This window comes from Podarcis bocagei, assembly GCF_964188305.1.
Source record: "Podarcis bocagei genome assembly, chromosome: 6".
In the NCBI taxonomy this organism is placed as follows: Eukaryota; Metazoa; Chordata; class Lepidosauria; order Squamata; family Lacertidae; genus Podarcis; species Podarcis bocagei.
The window spans coordinates 42,525,457-42,545,133 of NC_138130.1; the positions used below are offsets into that span (position 1 = coordinate 42,525,457).

General features: G+C 42.0%; 1 long non-coding RNA gene across 1 annotated transcript; it reads left to right on the forward strand.

Moving 5' to 3' along the window:
• Positions 1-12,969: 12,969 nt before the first annotated feature.
• Positions 12,970-19,318, forward strand: LOC308589917. The gene is made up of 3 exons (XR_014009551.1): positions 12,970-14,342; positions 14,413-15,972; positions 19,209-19,318. It is a non-coding gene; the product is annotated as an uncharacterized lncRNA (long non-coding RNA).
• The last annotated feature ends 359 nt before the right edge of the window (positions 19,319-19,677 follow it).

Genomic DNA, 19,677 nt, shown 5'->3' on the forward strand with positions numbered 1-19,677 from the left:
TAAAATAGCGGTTGTTTACAACATGGTGGGAAAAGCAGAACTGCAGATGAGCCCCTTCACCACAAAGCAGCAGCATTAGAAATCAGTGAACTAATAAGAAAGCAAACCAGAACCATTTCATACTACAGTGGTGCCTCGCAAGATGAAAATAATTCGTTCCGCAAGTCTTTTCGTCTTGCGATGTTTTTCGTCTTGCGAAGCACGGTCCGTCGCAACTGCGCCTCTTCAAGCGGCTTTAAGAAAAAAGCGCAAGACGTTTTTGTCTTGCGAAGCAAGCCCATAGGGAAATTCGTCTAGCGAAGCAACACAAAACCGAAAAACCCTTTCGTCTAGCGAGTTTTTCGTCTTGCGAGGCATTCGTCTTGCGGGGCACCACTGTATTTTTTAAGGAGTTCTTCAGAGTAGATACCAGCTCTGAAAACAGCTACACACTTCAGCAGATCTATTATGAAATTATCCATTAACTTCTATGATTCTATGATTCTATTATGAAAATATCCATTACCAAAGGTTAAGAGCATGTTCTGCCCTTATTACCTTAATTCCAGATTCATATGTTACAATCATCCACATATTTCTGCATTTAATGGTTCAGAAGTCTGCATATGTAGTTTCATAACATGGGAAAAGTAAATTCGTGGAAACTTCCTTATCAGTGAGCTGACTATGGACATTTCCAATACAGTGAGTCCCCTTCTCCCCGTTACACACAAGTAGACCACCTTGACTTGTTCAATGTGCAAATAAGTAGCCAATTATGAAGTAAATGAACCTGCTCTAACTCTTCTTCTGCTGTTTGTAGTTCTATATTTGTGGCTGAACTAACAATATAAACTCAGATTATTTTTTTTAAAAAAGTCTCATATGATGGAATGATACATCTTTTAGGTTCTTCTCTCTCCTTTCCAATTTGCATAGTAATGATCTGAACCACTTAATACAGTTGGCTACAATCCAGTCCATAGCTATGTGAACTGAATAGTCTAATTCTGAATACACTGGCCAAGATCCAAAAAGAGAGAATTGTATGGGATGGAAAGACCTGTGCATGCAATCCAAGCTTGGCTGGCAGTTTTTGCTCCTGCTGCTAAGGAGTTGCTGTTTAGCTTAAAAGGCATATTATATTTTTCCGCAGGGAGCAAGTGGAGAGCTTGGGCTCTGCGTGCGCCTTCTCTCCTGCATGCAGATTCTTTTGGGAAGTGCATGAGAACTGCAATATACACTGTAGGGATTTTTCCATGGTTTTCTGGCCCACAGGTGACACCCTACCAAGAGCAAGTGGGTGGGAGTTGTTATTCTCAAATGAAAAGAAAGTCACCACCACTGTATCTGCAAGACTATCAACAGATTTTGTTAGGAATAAACCAGATACGATTATAGTAAAGTAAAGGTAATTCTGACCATTAGGTCCAGTCGTGACCGACTCTGCGGTTGCGGCGCTCATCTTGCTTTATTGGCCGAGGGAGTTGGCGTACAGCTTCCGGGTCATGTGGCCAGCATGACTAAGCAACTTCTGGCGAACCAGAGCAGCGCATGGAAATTCCGTTTACCTTCCCGCCGGAGCGGTACCTATTAATCTACTTGCACTTTGACGTGTTTTCGAACTGCTAGGTTGGCAGGAACAGGGACCGAGCAACAGGAGCTCACCCCATCGCGGGGATTTGAACCGCCGACCTTCTGATCGGCAAGTCCTAGGCTCTGTGGTTTAACCCACAGCGCCACCCCAGTCCCTATGATTATTGTAGTTCCATGTAAATTCAGAATTCCTCACTCACAAGAAAGACAGCATGTGTATGCAGGAACACTTAGAGGCAGGACAAGAGGTACAGATGTACCACATCCACAACCAGAAGAGATCTCAGACTCTGAGATTTCTTTCTTTTCTTTTTTTTAAAGTCTAGTTCTTCTAGAAAGAAATTTACAAGGCAAAATGCATAGGTACTCTGCTAAATGACTTGTATGTGATTTTAATAGCACAAGAAGCATACTGATAAGGAATGATGAACTCATCCCACGCCCAAGTGGTTTTTGCCCAGCTAAGTTCACCTAGCTTTGGAGTTTGGCTGGGAAGAAAAGCAGCTGGATAAAGGCGATATGAGGAGGAAGAGGGGGTAAGGATTTAGTATTCTTTGTACATGCAGTCCCTTTTCTGTTAAAACAGGCTTCCTCAACCTCGCCCCCCCCCCCCGATGTTTTGGGACTACAATTCCCAGCATCCCTGACCACTGGCCCTGCTAGCTAGGGTTTATGGGAGTTGTAGGCCAAAAACATCTGGAGGGCCAAGGTTTAGGAAGCCTGTGTTAAAATGAAACATTTGTAAGTTATTGGGTCAGTTCAGTGTTTAAATTCACAGGACTGTCACTGTCACACTTAGTTTGGTTCATCTCATACTGACATCTTGCACAAATAAACTTCAGGTGAGCTGCTTAGACCTTTCTGTTTCACTGAGCTTTTACTGTGGGTTATAGTTTTGTCTCCCTGTTTTTATGCTGAATTATTTTATCATACTCTTGATTTATTTTAAATGTGTTTATCAACTTTTTGAGTTGATTTTATGAAGAAAAGTGGTATATAAATGTTTAAATCTATGATTAAGTAAAATCTCCTGAAATTAGTTTTTAAGGACACTACAAATTATTCTTAATCTGCCAGTTTTGAGACTTCCTGTTTTTCTCTACTTTGATTATGTAGTTCTCTTGCCTTTTAAACTTTTACAGACAGAGCTCATGGTGTTAGGTATTCTTCTCAAATTGACTTCACATACGAACCTTGACACAAAAGCAAACAGACTTTCAGCTGAGTCACCACCAGATTTTACATGCATAAGCACACATGAACCATTCATTTCCAGCTAATGTGAAATGGCACACACATCAAACTACGTTATTTATACCTTCATGATTAATGTTTACTTACCCCTCAGTAAATCATTTTTGTTGTGTTCCTGTTAACACCTTTTCAATTTAGATTTGTAAATGTTTGCACTTCTCTGAAAAATGCTTTTATTGCACAAAAATCTCCAAGGATATGTTTGTAATCTAAATTCAGATTTAGAATTGTTAAACATTAAACACTTTCAATGAAACAGACAAGACTTTTCTTCAGCTTGTTGCAGAGAAAGGACAGTTGATTTTTTTCTAGATGCTTTGTCCCAAAATCCTTCCTTGGAAGGCTTATAAAAGGGGTTGTCAACCCAGAATGTACAAGTGCCATGGCACTTCAAGCTTTGAGGTGTTAGCTGACAAGTTCATACAGTACTTAGAACTAATAAAAAGACTGGCACTCCTTCAGTTGTGTCCATTCTGCCATTTCAGGTCTAGGGAGCTAGAAGCAGGGCAGGATAATGAAAGTGAAAGACATTTACTGGTGAATCTGACTAAATATATTTAAGAGTTTATTATTGAGCTTTCTCTGTAGTGGTGATGGCAGTGAAGAAGCAATACTGCTCTGCAAGCTTTGTAGCCTCAGGGTTTTGGATCTACTTCAGCTTGCCTATAGGATGATGATAAGGAACTCTCAGAGGCCACTCTGCTAAGAACTTTGAGGTTAAAGGTCACTGGTATCTGCCTCAACTTGGACTCTACTAATTCAGCACTTCTGTCTACAGATATGTCTAGACTATCATGCAGATGTGGATTGAGAGAAGAATGTCAGTTATTTTGGCCTGAGGATGTGTACAAGGTGCTTAGAGGAATGCAGCTCATTGATCCAGTTTTGTTACTAGACAACCAAGTACCGTATTTTTTGCACCACAACACTCACTTTTTTCCTCCTAAAAAGTAAGGGGCAATGTCTGTGCGTGTTATGGAGGGAATGCCTACGGGTGCCATGCCTACAGATTTTCCTCCTCTAAAAACTATGTGCGTGTTATGGTCAGGTGCGTGTTATAGAGCGAAAATACGGTAGTCTTATTGGCAGAGAATGCTACCAGTTAAGTTTGACAGCTGAAGGATAGACATCTTGGCTAAGCAGTTGCCTATGTTTTGGTAACCTTCAGGCAAGACTACTTCAATGTACTGCACTGGGATTGTCCAGAACCTGCAAGGGAACTAACTGGAACCTGGCATTGGAAAAACTTCTTGCCAGAGCTTAAAGTGTTCCACTGACTTGTTTACATCAAAACACAATTTAAAGTGCTGGTGATTACTACAAACCCTTCTACCACATCAACCTCCCATACACTGGTTTGGCCTGTTGCAGAGTCTCATCTACAAGGGCTGTTGTCCTGGCACTGACTATTTCTGCATTTGGATCAGACTCAAGGACGACAGTGACAGCTGGCCACACCCAGCCCAGACAGGTGCACAAAACTGTGGCTTTCAGTCTCTTCTATCATTGCACTCTCCCCATCTTTCACGGAGAGTTATTTACACACTTTATTTGGTGCTTATTGTATTGCAAAATGAAAGAAGAAATATAAGCTGTACTTTGTGGCTATTTAGTGCACAACACTCTGGAATCCAAATCCCACAGGAGCCTAATTAGTGCATTTTACCTGACAATACAGTGGTGCCTCGCAAGACGAAAATAATTTGTTCCGTGAGTCTTTTCGTCTTGCGATGTTTTTCGTCTTGCGAAGCACGGTCCGTCGCAACTGCGCCTCTTCAAGCGGCTTTAAGAAAAAAGCGCAAGATGTTTTTGTCTTGCGAAGCAAGCCCATAGGGAAATTCGTCTAGCGAAGCAACACAAAACCGAAAAACCCTTTCGTCTAGCGAGTTTTTCGTCTTGCGAGGCATTCGTCTTGCGGGGCACCACTGTAATGACTGTCTGGGTCTGCATAGCAAGCCCCAGAATAGTACTATCCCTTCCAAGTGGTATATGAGGCATATGAGACCTTTTGCCTTGCGGGGAAACCTTGTAAGTTGAAGTCACTGATAACATTCTTTTTAATTCTGATCAATTTTCAAATTCTTGATAAGCAACTTACGTCTTTAGCAACCAGGGCTTGAATTACAGGGGACCTTCTTATCTTTTTGTGATAAGCTGCCACAACTATAGAAGCCTACAGGGGCTTACAATTTGACTAAGATGGGGGGGGGAGCATGGTTGCAACTGTGCATTTCATTAAGGGTCTCTATCTTTATCCTAGTAATTTGAGCACTTTCCTTCAGAAGACAACTTATGAGCCACTGTAATTTTGTCAGAGCTATGAAAGCTGGCCTGTGCAGCTTCAATCACTAATAAGGATTTTGAGAAGCATATTCTTGCCAGCCTTTCCAGGGACAGGAGAACACTGCAGTAGTTGTGCTGGCATAAGACCTGGTTGTATGCAGCATCCCAGCTACCAAGTCCAACACTCTGAAACCTATTGTGATATCCCTGGGGTTACTCAAAAGGGCATGATTCCAGATGTCCTTCAAATTACGGTACCTGCTGTCAACATCTATAGACTTGTAGAGAGCTGTTGAATTTTCCCTTTATAGTGTTACTCGAGTACAAGTCACCTAGGGTGTGACATACAGACCCTAGAATCCACCCAGAACAGAACAGTCACTTAAAATATAAAAATATATTTCAGGAACATGCAGAAGAAGATTGTATGCAGAGTTTAGTGTTCTTATTTCCTAATTTAACATTACCGACTATCCCATGTTTCATAACAGCTATCCTAACACTTCTACATATACTGTCATTATCTCTCTCATTTCATTTTCTTTTAGCTTCCCTCTGCTTCTCACAGCCACAGTTTCCCCGCTCTGTCATTCTTCAAACGACACTCTCTACCTGTCACTCATGCTAATGCTGCCCAACATTCCATTTATTAATTTATTTCCACTCTCTTGCTATCAATCATTCTTCCGCTATCTCTTCTGTGTCACAGGCTGTTAGGGATTTATAGGGTTACCCACTCTTCTATACAAATGATGTAGTAGGTTTTAAATAATAGAATATGCGAGTCATAAACTGCAGTGAATTTCAGCAATATACTGAATAAGGGAAAATCATAGACATAGGAGAATTTGGGATTCTTGAATACAGTGTTTTCTTCTTATATTATTTCCTATGGAACAGATCTCATTGCAAAGTTTATTATCTGTCATCTCCGGATTACATTAGTTACCTCAGTGGACTGTTGGGGGAGAACATTGTGTTAGACTGAAATGGAGCTTTTACCATTAACTGAGAAAAGCAGAAGTCTGAAAGCCCTGAGAGATTCCTTGCCAGACTCAAGGTATTGATTGCTATAAAAAGTAATGTGGAGGATGGGACTGAGAAAAGGGGGAATGAAAGCATAGCATGAATGCTGTCATACTAACAGCAATAAAAGCTTGCTTTTATGTTAGAAAGCCATATCTCCATAAATATAGTAATGGCAAGAAAAAGTTGAAAGTCACATAAAGCTTAAAAACCCCCAACAAACTTTGAGCAATGTTGTATCATCATTAATGTTGGCCACTTATTTTCTCTTTTTTTATCTCATGTGAATGGGACTATTCAGCTCCGCCCCGAAAGGTTGGTATTGAAAGCAGGGCTGGGGGAAGCCGGGAGGCTATTTTTTTCTGAAGAAAAGAATAGTTTTTGCACCAGTCTTCATGAAGGCAATTCAGAGGGAGGGCAGAAAGCATTGCCCAACCTCTGAATTTATGATATTGGCATGAAACCATATACGTAATTATCATACAGCAAAATCTGAGTGAAGCCAAATCTAACTTGAATGCTTCCTGCCTTCAATTTGAATGAGAAAAGATTTTTGCCCATTTGCAACATGTCTGAAGGAGGCAGCACTAATGGTGTTATACCTTCATATGTCCTTGCAGGGGGGCAGACTGCAAGGTCAGGCTGTAGATGAAGAGGAGACTGCAGGAAAAGCCTCATAGAATTTGGTGCTTGCTATAAGAGCACAGTCAGACCTTAACAGGCAAAGAAGAGGATGACTTCAATAGTGGATAAGGTGATGGAGCTGCACTCCTTCCCTGACCTTTCTCCAGCTGAGTCGCTGCTGCATACTAGGATGCAGAGTGAGAGCTGATGGTGAGATCAGTGTAGTGCAAACACAGTGCTGCAGCCAATCTGGTGCTTGTATCAGCATGTTTGCACCATGCTAATCTTGTCAATGCCTTGCCCCTCCTTAGTACACAGCAGCAACTTAGCTGAAGGAAGGCCAGGCAAGAGGTGTAGTTTCACTCTCCCATATGCTACTGGATGGCTCCCTCTACCTCAACACTGCAGATAATTTCCTACAGGCCAAGTAGGAAGTGATGACCAAAGGAAAGGCCGCTGCGGTGAATATAGAAGAAGCTGTAGTTATTTCTTTGTTAATAGTGCACAGTGGTGAGCCTAGAAGAAGTAACGGGGTAGGAACCTAAGCATAGAAAGTTAGGAAAAGTCCTTATGAGGATACTGTGATGATCTGGGCTCACAGGTTCTGAGAACAAAGGACCCACCTGGTCTACTCTGAAGCAAGAGTGGCCTGGTGCTCTATTGAACATCAATGGGAGTGGGCTTGAGTTAAAATGATCACCCAGGTAGGTGATCATGAGATGGCCTGGTACACCTTTCTTCATTTACATGTGATATACCAAGTGTGTCCTTTTATGAAGAGTTAGAATTTTGCAACAGGTATCCACTGCTAGAAACTGGGTATGACGTCTACGTACCCTGGATGCTGCAGGTGGTGCAGTAATGATGGGTTTTTGTTAGCAATCTCATTGGATTTAACTTTAAGATTAATTAATTAATTTTCTGTCCCACCCTTCCTTTCAAAGGAAGCCTCAGGCAACAAACAATAAAATGTGAAAACAATACAATTAGAAGATTGTTGTTGGTATCTGTCTCAAGAGACAATGGAGTGTGCATCGGGAAAGTCAAACTGCTACATTATCAGCACCAAAGTATCTTTCCACAGTGTACAAGCCTGGGCACTGTGTATGAAGGTCCTGGGCTGCCCAGACAGCAAGACCCACCTCTCGGCCTCACTGATGTGGTTCAAAGTAAAGCAGAGCAATACGTTTGGCACCAACTTGGCTGCAGGAGTTGCTGGATTGCGGCATACAAGGTGCCACCCAACCATCTTAGAGACTCCAATCCAGATTTGTATAGGGTTTACTCCTTAGCCTTTTCTTCTCCCAAAGATATCCTGCAGGGCAATATCCTGCAAGGCAATGGAGGCTTAGAATGGAGTTTTCCTTCTCCTAGACAGCCTACTTTCCCAGGTTGACAAGCCCCATCTGCCTCCCACTTTCCTCTACAGCACATGCAGAAACTGCCTTCTTGTTCATTGGACCCACTACTGGTCTTGTCCTCTCAATCCACTGGAGCCTGTATTTGCATGCAGGGAAAGTCCCTACTTCACCAAAGGTTTAAAACCCATCGGCTACCTGATTTTGCCAGCCAGTGAAAGCTGTTTCCCAGGGTTTGAGAGCTGAGTTCTGGGTGCAGACCAAAGGTAGACAAACCACGCCAGAAGGAACACCCCAATTAGATGATTAAAGATTTTAAATTAGAAGATTAAAAACACATCTAAATCATTTCAAAGCAATTAAAAACAGCTAAATATGTTTAAGAATATTAAATCTAAAAGCATTGAAAACAATGACTTATCATCACATTTTAAAATTTCAACCATAATACAGTATCTCCTACTCCCACAGCCTTTGTTCCAACAGCCTTTCTCAACCTTGGGTCCCCAGATGTTTGGGGACTAAACTCCCATCATTCCTAGCTAGCAAGGCCAGAGCTCAGGGATGATGGAAGTTGTAGTCCAACAACATCTGGGGACCCAAGGTTGAGAAACACTGTTCCAGAAGGACACCATGGTGAATGCTGTCAAAAGCTGCTGTGAGACCAAGGAGAACCAAGGGGGCTGTATTCCCCCAGTCTCTTTTCAAAAAGAGATAATTAATCTGAACAATGAAGCCGCTTTCAGTGCTAAAACAGGGCCTGAAACCAGACTGAAATAGATTGAGATGTGGGGATGCAAATTAAATGTAAATTTGAACTGTATCTCCCACAACTTTCTTCAGAATAAATGTTTTCTTTATTTTAAACACAACATTAGGTATACAATATATTTAACTTCAATCACTCCTCCCACTATTCCCTTTTCATGTATTATTCAAAATGCTGCAGTATCATTAGTTTATATTGGTGTTCTATTAGCATACTTTTCAAAGCTTCAGGTAAACACCACCAGTTATCATGAAGCTGTAATAAACATAGAATACTCAAGGGGGCACCCCAATCATTGGAAAATGTAATGTTTCAAAATAGGAGAAAGATAACTGTACATTTTTAAAAAGCATTTTCAGAACCACTTTGGGGCTATTTCTTCAAGTGAGCCAAGGTTTTTTGTAAGCCTTTATTAAACATGTATGTGGGACCTGAGCTTTCACCAGGAACCCAAATCCCGCTTAAAAATGGCACTGAAAGGACCTTGCCCCTCTTACCTTTTAGAAGCCTTTTAAGGCTACGGACGCATGATTTGGCGAAAATTGAAAGTAAGTGGTGGGGCTTGTGAATTTCATCATGGGCCCTATTAACTCCCCTCTGCCCACTAAATAATTAAAGTACTAAATGCTTCTGAAAAACTGTGGTACTATGTGCAACCAAAGACAAGCTAGTCAGCAGCCACTTGGTTTTGGCCTAGGGGACAGGTCCAAAGCACTTAAACACTGTTAAGAGTGGCTAATCATGTAGGCTGCTATTTTGCACCTGATAAAATTGTGTTGTGTTTCTGTACTGATGTTTGCTTTACATTTTTAAAAAAAATAATATATTGCAAGCTGCCTGGAGAACTGAAGATAGCCGGGAACATTTTGAATAAAGAAATGTTGAATGTAGTTTACATCTTGCTCTTTCTGTCATTTGGACTTTATGGCCAGCTGTGGACTATTGAGGGTTATTTCAAGCTTACTCATTATTAGTTTCCTCTCATCTATGAAGGTGCTGTCAGGGACTTTACTTTTTCCCTTAGGATGGTTGATTACACATCAGCCAAAAGAGAACAAAAAAGGACACTAATTTAAATATGGTAATTTCTACATACAGATTCAAATTTAGAAATAATAATAATAATAATAATAATAATAATAATAATAATAATAATAATAATAATTCTACCCCGGCCGGAGCTGGGCTCAGGGCGGTTAACATCATAAAACTAACACAGTATACAAAGAACATAAAAACATAAAAACAGGCAATCAATTAATTAAAATACATCGTAAAATTAGTTCAGAGCAAATTAAAATCTGGACAGGTGGCAGTCCACAAGTAAAATTGAGAGTGGTTAATATTTTTCCCTTCAATTTTTGAACTGCTCTTTACAGTATGTGCGACTTTAAAGAGCAGTTAATAAACTGTTGTTGTACCAAATTTGGCTTTGTTTGGACTTTTTTTGACCATAGGAACGCATTAATTGATTTTCAATGCATTCCTATGGGATTTCGTGATTCGCAAGACGAAAAATTCGCTAGACGACAAAACTTGCGGAACGAATTAATTTCGTCTTGCGGGGCACCACTGTACCGTCTTCAAGAAACAGTAATACAATGCAAAGTCAAGAAAGTGCCAGCTCTTGACTCACAGATTGTGTTTTTTTGCAACACAGTATTTCTTGCTATTTTGTTCATGTGCTTATGTTGTATCCTCTTATGGTTTTGCCACTAGCAGAAGCACCTTTGCTTGTGTGAGGCAGGACACCTGACTTTTGCCAATTACAGTGGTACTCCAGGTTACATACGCTTCAGGTTACAGACTCCGCTAACCCAGAAAAAGTGCTTCAGGTTAAGAACTTTGCTTCAGGATGAGAACAGAAATCGTGCTCCAGCAGCGTGGTGGCAGCAGGAGGCCCCAACTCTACCTGGTACGCAGGCTGAGACCCTACCTGCCCGCGGACTGTCTCGCCAGAGTGGTGCATGCTCCAGTTATCTCCCGCTTGGACTACTGCACTGCGCTCTACGTGGGGCTACCTTTGAAGGTGACTCGGAAACTACAGCTAATCCAGAATGTGGCAGCTAGACTGGTGACTGGGGGCGGCCGCCGAGACCATATAACACCGGTCTTGAAAGACCTACATTGGCTCCCAGTACGTTTCTGAGCACAATTCAAAGTGTTGGTGCTGACCTTTAAAGCCCTAAACGACCTCGGCTCAGTATACCTGAAGGAGCGTCTCCACCCCCATCGTTCTGCCCGGACTCTGAGGTCCAGCGCCGAGGGCCCTCTGGCGGTTCCCTCATTGCGAAAAGCAAAGCTACAGGGAACCAGGCAGAGGGCCTTCTCGGTAGTGGCGCCCGCCCTGTGGAACGCCCTCCTTTGAGAGATGTCAAAGCGATAAACAACTACCTGACATTCAGAAGACATCTTAAGGCAGCCCTGTTCAGGGAAGTTTTTAATGTGTAATATTTTAGTGTATTTTTGGTTTCTATGGAAGCCGCCCAGAGTGGCTGGGGAAACCCAGCCAGATGGGCGGGGTACAAATAATAAATTATTATTATTATTATTATTATTATTATTATTATTATTATTATTATTATTATTCTCCAGGGCCAACTGTTACCACTGGTCTTATAAAGGACCTGTAAGCAGGCTAGGAAGCCTCTTTAATGCTTGTTCTTATACAGAAAGAAAAGAATCAGATTGAACCCCGACCAAAGGCCTGGCGGAACAGCTCTGTCTTGCAGGCCCTGTGGAAAGATGTCAAATCTCGCAGGGCCCTAGTCTCTTGTGACAGAGTGTTCCACCAGGTTGGAGCCGCAGCCGAAAAAGCCCTGGCTCTAGTTGAGGCCAGCCTAACCTCTCTGTGGCCTGGGACCTTCAGAGTGTTATTATTTGCAGACCTTAAGGTCCTCTGTGGGGCATACCAGGAGAGGCAGTCCCATAGCTACGAGGGTCCTAGGCCGTATAGGGCTTTAAAGGTTAAAACCAGTACCTTAAACCTGATCCTGTACTCCACCGGGAGCCAGTGCAGCTGCTATAGCACCAGATGAATGTGCTCCCACGGCGAGGACCCCGTGAGGAGTCTCGCCACGGCATTCTGCACCTGATGGAGTTTCTGGGTCAGTTTCAAGGCCAGCCCCACGTAGAGTGAGTTACAATAATCAAGCCTATAATATAATATAAATGCACCTTATCATTGTGGGGAAGACTGACCTTCACATTCAAAATATGCTTGTCTGCACTAGTGTTTTTCATCTGATTGTATTAACAATTTCTAGCCACTGAAAAACAAATAATAACTCATTTTGTTTCAAGTACTTTATGATTTGTTAAGCTGAACTTAAAGAAACTACAGAAACTGCATTTGCACTGAATTCCCACTCAGCTAGGAAACTGACCGTGTGACCTTGGACTGGTCACCATTTCTTAGCCTAACTCAGATGTGAGCATAAATGAAGCGGGAAGGAAACAATTATCTTGCTTCAAGCTGTCAAATTTCTATTGGTTCACAAAGGAACCAATTCCTGATTTTTGCAGAAATGGCTTCACTCATTTCAGAGCCAATGGTGTCCACTTCAAATTTATTCTGTTCCAAAGATGCCAGCCTAACTTTACAACTAAGAAACATCAAGGCACAGTAATGGGTGACTAGCTTAAGATTAGTTGATGAATTCTTAGCACAGTATTTTTAAGCAGAAATATTAAATAGCAATGCTTTATTCATAAGCTTTCTACTAATCACTAAATAATCATAGCTCCCCCATGCTGAATTGGGAGCCTGGGCTTGCAGAATTAAGCATAGCTCCCATGTGAATTAAAAACTCAACACTTCTCCCTTTAGACATTAAACACTTACGTCACCTCCATTATCAGCAAACTAGAACAAGAGAAAACAAACATTTGCTTTTATTCACACAACAAATCAATTATTTTTCCTTCCAGGATATAGCCCCCCCCCCTTTCTCTCTCTCACACACATACACCTGGACCAGCCACCAAGCTTTCCCTCCTTATTCTTGTGTAAAACCCCTATGGAATGCCAGGGACACAGCCCCTTTTGCTCTTTTGGAGCAGCCATAGTGTGGTTTTGAAGAGATCTGAAGAAAGAGAAAGAATAGAAAATTACACCTAGAGGGAGAAAACCTTTATTCCATACACAGCCCTTTATTACCCAGAGGGAGTAAAAAGGAAACATTCAGAGAACACCACCATGGAATAAAGAGCAGTTGTTGCTTTCTCCCCTCCCCCAGAACATTTATTCAGCAGTAGCACTGCCAGGGTGTGCAAATGAGGCCTATGGACGTATCCCAGGATTGTGAAGCCATACACGTCTGAGGGTTTCTAAATGCTTCGCTATGTCTAACTCCATCCACTGTATTCTCTTCTGTTGCTTTAAATCACACCTACCCAAGCTGTTCCTCTTTCTCCTCCCCTTTCCTATTAGGTAAGTCCTAGCTCAAGAATGTAATACATTCTATTAAGTTGCCACTTGCTGTTTCCCCTTCTTCCTTTCAAGTACAGTGGTACCTCAAGTTAAGTTCCTAACTCATCCCGGAGGTCCGTTCTTAACCTGAAACTGTTCTTAACCTGAAGCATCACTTTAGCTAATGGGGCCTCCTGCTGCCACCACGCCGCCAGAGCACGATTTCTGTTCTCATCCTGAAGCAAAGTTCTTAACCCAAGGTACTATTTCTGGGTTAGCGGAGTCTGTAACCTGAAGCATATGTAACCTGAGGTACCACTGTAATGTGGTGGGCTTGAGGCACTGCACTTGGGGCACCAAATAATATTTGGGGCCCCAGCATTTCCCACTCTCATTCATCCTACCATGGTCTGAACTTGGATCCCATAGCTCCTTCCACACAGCAAGGAGTAGCTGGTTAGAGAAAGAGGGGACTCTTTCCTTGTCTGTTTCCCCTTTCCTATTTAATGTATACAAAGATTTCTCCGAGTACACACATCTCCCATCTCAGTGTTATAGTTCTCAGCAACCATTAACAAACTACAGTGCCCGGAATTCTTTGAGGGAACACTTTATTTTGAACGTGCTTTAAAGGTATAGGGTGTATTCAGATGACTGAGTTCAGCTGTTGGTTTTCAGTACTAGGGTTGAAGAATGTACAGGGTACCTTTACCACTGAAAAACTGCAGTGTCTTGTCTTCTCACACACTTATAATTCAGGAACAGTTTCCCTCTGAGAAGGATTTTCTATATAAGGTATGTGTCTACAATCCTCTTGTTGCACAAACAAGGAATACAAATACTGTATGGGTTTTCACTCTGCCTCTGTTTTAAAAACAAGTACCTTCCTTGCACAAACGCCTTCTGCTTCCCGTCTCTGCTTGCAAACATTAGTTACAACTCTTAACTAGTTTTTCCTCATCTCAGTGGATTGTGAGTAAACTAGCCAATATTTAAACCAACTGACTTTAATCTGATGCTGAGAGTTATCAAATTAAAGGTGGTCCATGGGGAAAAATGCATTTCAGCCCCTCCACTTAAAGAGTGGAAGAGAAACCTGCAACAAAGTGTAGGAGCCTGGAGTGCTTCTGTTTGAGACCCTATAGTTTTCTGTCCCCACCTTCAGTCAGCATTCTGTGCCCTCTAAGAATACTTAGTCCTCACTGGGCTATTTTTGGATCCCCTGCTTTTGAGAGATAATATGCAAAAAAGATGGCTCTGATTTGGAGAGCTGAACTGTGTGTAATGTGTAGCTAGGCTCAAATAAAATCAGCCATATGCCTGAAAACTACCTTTAATAATTACTGATGTGTCTTTCCCCATGTTTTCTCCTCTGCCCTAGCGATAAAGATACTTTATCTGTTAGAAGGAATCACAGGATTCACTTTGTTATAAACAAAGCACTACAGTACTTTCCATTCTAGATATTGTATATACTAGCGTTGGAATACAAGGAGCAATATGTTTGAGAAATGAGCTTTCAGCGTTATCATCTCTGTGCTAAATTCACTATTGCTGCAGGGAACTACCAGAAATTCATGGTTCACCTGATAACAAGAGTAAGGCTGCTGAGAATTACTGGAGTAGTTCTGAGGATCTTTGTATTTCAATGATTAAATGGGGGCAGTTGATCTTTTGCCTTTTTCATTTTAGCTAAATCTCTCCCCATGTTTGTCATTTTGCCTGCAGCAAGGTGAATAAAAGCTGTTTTGTTTTGATATTTTTCTTAATCCATTGTGTGCCTTTGTGTTTCTATCATTCTCAAAGGACAAAAGGAAAAAGCTACCTCCCTGCTGTCACCTTTTCAGCTATTTGCCAACCTGCCATCCCCTGCCCCCCATCTGGTAGTGTAACAGATGAACAAAACATTGCCAAAAGGAATTCTGCAGATTACCAATGTGGAATCTGAACATGACAGAGGATCAAGGCTATGTACCATCACTGTTTAATTCAAACATTTTGTATTAAATATTTTAAATTCAAACTGGATTTTTCTATATTTTCTACCATTATTATTTCACAGTTCTGCCTTCTTTAATAAAATTAATTTTGTGTTAGTTGTATATAGACAAAAACACATAAACCTTACAAAACTGATGTTGTGTTGAGTCATTGAGGTACTTTTTTTTAAGACTCTGTGGGTCATAATTTCACTAATATCTGTGCTTTTTCTGTTTCAATTATTCTGTTTCAGCCTTCTACATTTAATCCAAACCCATTTTTTTGTCCTTGCTCTTCATCTTTACTACATCTGTTTCTACATTTCCTGTGCTTTTCACTTGGCCTCCCTATATGGTTTCTTCGTTTATTTAATTTTGAGGGGTTTTTTGCAGTGGCAAATCTTTCTCCTGGGGAGAATGAAGAGATACTTTCAGGGCACAATGCTGTAACTTACTGGCTGTGTATCAGCAAATATAAATGCTTGTTAAAAACATTTGACAAACAACTGCTATGTCTGAGCCGTGGTACACAGCAGGGCTTCATACTAGTGGTCCATGGAATGAGCATAGGACACTCCAAGAATCAGCTCATATAACTGTCAGCAGGTGGTGGCATTGTCATATAAAGTTGCACAATGTAGAAAAACGGAATGTGATGGGCCTTTGACTATCGATAAGATGACTACTGATTTAGTGCCCCAGTAAATTTTGTTGTTGTTGTTTAGTCGTTTAGTCGTGTCCGACTCTTCGTGACCCCATGGACCAGAACACGCCAGGCACCCCTGTCCTCCACTACCTCCCGCAGTTTGGTCAAACCCATGCTGGTAACCTCGAAAACACTATCCAACCATCTTGTCCTCTGTCGCCCCCTTCTCCTTGTGCCCTCCATCTTTCCCAGCATCAGTGTCTTCTCCAGGGAGTCTTCTCTTCTCATGAGGTGGCCAAAGTACTGGAGCCTCAGCTTCACGATCTGTCCTTCCAGTGAGCACTCAGGGCTAATTTCCTTAAGAATGGATAGGTTTGATCTTCTTGCAGTCCATGGGACTCTCAAGAGTCTTCTCCAGCACCATAATTCAAAAGCATCAATTCTTCGGCGATCAGCCTTCTTTATGGTCCAGCTCTCACTTCCATACATCACTACTGGGAAAACCATGGCTTTAACTATACGGACCTTTGTTGGCAAGGTGACATCTCTACTTCTCAAGATGCTGTCTAGGCCTGTCATTGCCCTTCTCCCAAGAAGCAGGCGTCTTTTAATTTCGTGGCTGCTGTCACCATCTGCAGTGATCATGGAGCCCAAGAAAGTAAAATCTCTCACTACCTCCATTTCTTCCCCTTCTATTTGCCAGGAGGTGATGGGACCAGTGGCCATGATCTTCGTTTTTTTGATGTTGAGCTTCAGACCATATTTTGCGCTCTCCTCTTTCACCCTCATTAAAAGGTTCTTTAATTCCTCCTCACTTTCTGCCATCAAGGTTGTGTCATCTGCATATCTGAGGTTGTTGATATTTCTTCCAGCAATCTTAATTCCAGCTTGGGATGCATCCAGCCCAGCCTTTCGCATTATGTATTCTGCATATAAATTAAATAAGCAGGGAGACAAAATACAGCCTTGTCGTACTCCTTTCCCAATTTTGAACCAATCAGTTGTTCCATATCCAGTTCTAACTGTAGCTTCTTGTCCCACATAGAGATTTCTCAGGAGACAGATGAGGTGATCAGGCACTCCCAATTCTTTAAGAACTTGCCATAGTTTGCTGTGGTCGACACAGTCAAAGGCTTTTGCATAGTCAATGAAGCAGAAGTAGATGTCTTTCTGGAACTCTCTAGCTTTCTCCATAATCCAGCGCATGTTTGCAATTTGGTCTCTGGTTCCTCTGCCTCTTCTAAATCCAGCTTGCACTTCTGGGAGTTCTCGATCCACATACTGCTTGAGCCTTCCTTGTAGAATTTTAAGCATAACCTTGCTAGCGTGTGAAATGAGTGCAATTGTGCGGTAGTTGGAGCATTCTTTGGCACTGCCCTTCTTTGGGATTGGGATGTAGACTGATCTTCTCCAATCTTCTGGCCACTGCTGAGTTTTCCAAATTTGCTGGCATATTGAGTGTAGCACCTTAACAGCATCATCTTTTAAAATTTTAAATAGTTCAGCTGGAATACCATCACTTCCACTGGCCTTGTTATTTGCAGTGCTTTCTAAGGCCCATTTGACTTCACTTTCCAGGATGTCTGGCTCAAGGTCAGCAGCCACACTACCTGGGGTGTACGAGACATCCATATCTTCCTGGTATAATTCCTCTGTGTATTCTTGCCACCTCTTCTTGATGTCTTCTGCTTCTGTTAGGTCCTTACCACTTTTGTCCTTTATTATGGTAATCTTTGTACGAAATGTTCTTTTCATATCTCCAATTTTCTTGAACAGATCTCTGGTTCTTCCCATTCTGTTGTTTTCCTCTATTTCTTTGCATTGCTCGTTTAAGAAGGCCTTCTTGTCTCTCCTTGCTATTCTTTGGAAATCTGCATTCAATTTCCTGTATCTTTCACTATCTCCCTCGCATTTTGCTTGCCTTCTCTCCTCCGCTATTTGTAAGGCCTCGTTGGACAGCCACTTTGCTTTCTTGCATTTCCTTTTCATTGGGATGGTTTTCGTTGCTGCCTCCTGTACAATGTTACGAGCCTCCATCCATAGTTCTTCAGGCACTCTGTCTACCAAATCTAAATCCTTAAACCTGTTCCTCACTTCCACTGTGTATTCATAAGGGATTTGACTTAGATTGTATCTTACCGGCCCAGTGGTTTTTCCTACTTTCTTCAGTTTAAGCTTGAATTTTGCTATAAGAAGCTGATGATCTGAGCCACAGTCAGCTCCAGGTCTTGTTTTTGCTGACTGTATAGAGCTTCTCCATCTTTGGCTGCAGAGAATATAATCAATCTGATTTCGATGCTGCCCATCTGGTGATGTCCATGTGTAGAGTCGTCTCTTGTGTTGTTGGAAAAGCGTGTTTGTGATGACCAGCTTGTTCTCTTGACAGAACTCTATTAGCCTTTGCCCTGCTTCGTTTTGATTTCCAAGGCCAAACTTGCCAGTTGTTCCTTTTATCTCTTGCCTCCCTACTTTAGCATTCCAATCCCCTATAATGAGAAGAACATCCTTCTTTGTGTCACTTCTATAAGGTGTTGTAAGTCTTCATAGAATTGGTCAATTTCAGTTTCTTCAGCACCAGTGGTTGGTGCATACACTTGGATTACTGTGATGTTAAAAGGTCTGCCTTGGATTCGTATCGAGATCATTCTATCATTTTTGAGATTGCATCCCAGTACAGCTTTCGCCACTCTTTTGTTGACTATGAGGGCCACTCCATTTCTTTTACAGGTTTCTTGCCCACAGTAGTAGATGTGATGGTCATCCGAACTGAATTCACCCATTCCCGTCCATTTTAGTTCACTGATGCCCAGGATGTCAATATTGATTCTTGTCATCTCATTTTTGACCACCTCCAACTTACCCAGGTTCATGGTTCTTACATTCCAGGTTCCTATGCAATATTTTTCTTTACAGCATTGGACTTTCCTTTCGCTTCCAGGCATATCCGCAACTGAGCGTCCTTTCGGCTTTGGCCCAGCCGCTTCATCAGCTCTGGATCTACTTGTACTTGCCCTCCGCTCTTCCCCAGTAGCATGTTGGACGCCTTCCGACCTGAGGGGCTCATCTTCCAGCGTCATAACTTTTATATGCCTGTTGTATTTGTCCATGTTGTTTTCTTGGCAAGGATACTGGAGTGGTTTGCCGGTTCCTCCTCCAGGTGGATCACGTTTGGTCCAAACTCTCCACTATGACCTGTTCATCTTGTGTGCCCTGCTTGGCGTAGTTCATAGCTTCTCTGAGTTCTTCAAGCCCCTTCGCCACGGCAAGGCAGTGATCCATGAAGGGGCCCCAGTAAATTACTGGACACTAAAGCACCAACTACTATGTATTAACCTTTTGCAATGAAGAAATGGTAGGCAGGAGTTTCAGTAGGGCTGCAATAACTCACAGCATTCTCATTCCTCCTCATTCCTCAAGCTGCTGTTAGGTGATGGCAAACCCCAAGTTGATGTACCCTTAGAATAATAAAGAAAATAGAGCACTGTGTACAGTACAGACATTTGAGGGTTAGGGCTGTTCTTTCGTTGTTGCACTCTTGAGAGTACATGCATCTTTGGGATGCAAGAAGCTCCACTGAGAACTGCAACTGACACTGGCTGGAGTCTTACACTACAGTTAGGACAGTGGAATCTTAGGTGTCATTTTTTGTGTGAAGTAAGCATGAGTGAGAATGGCAATGCCTATTCTGGCAAATGCACAGATTTGGAGCTAAATTCCATATATCCTGGGTGGAAAGGGTGCTTGATTTTTGT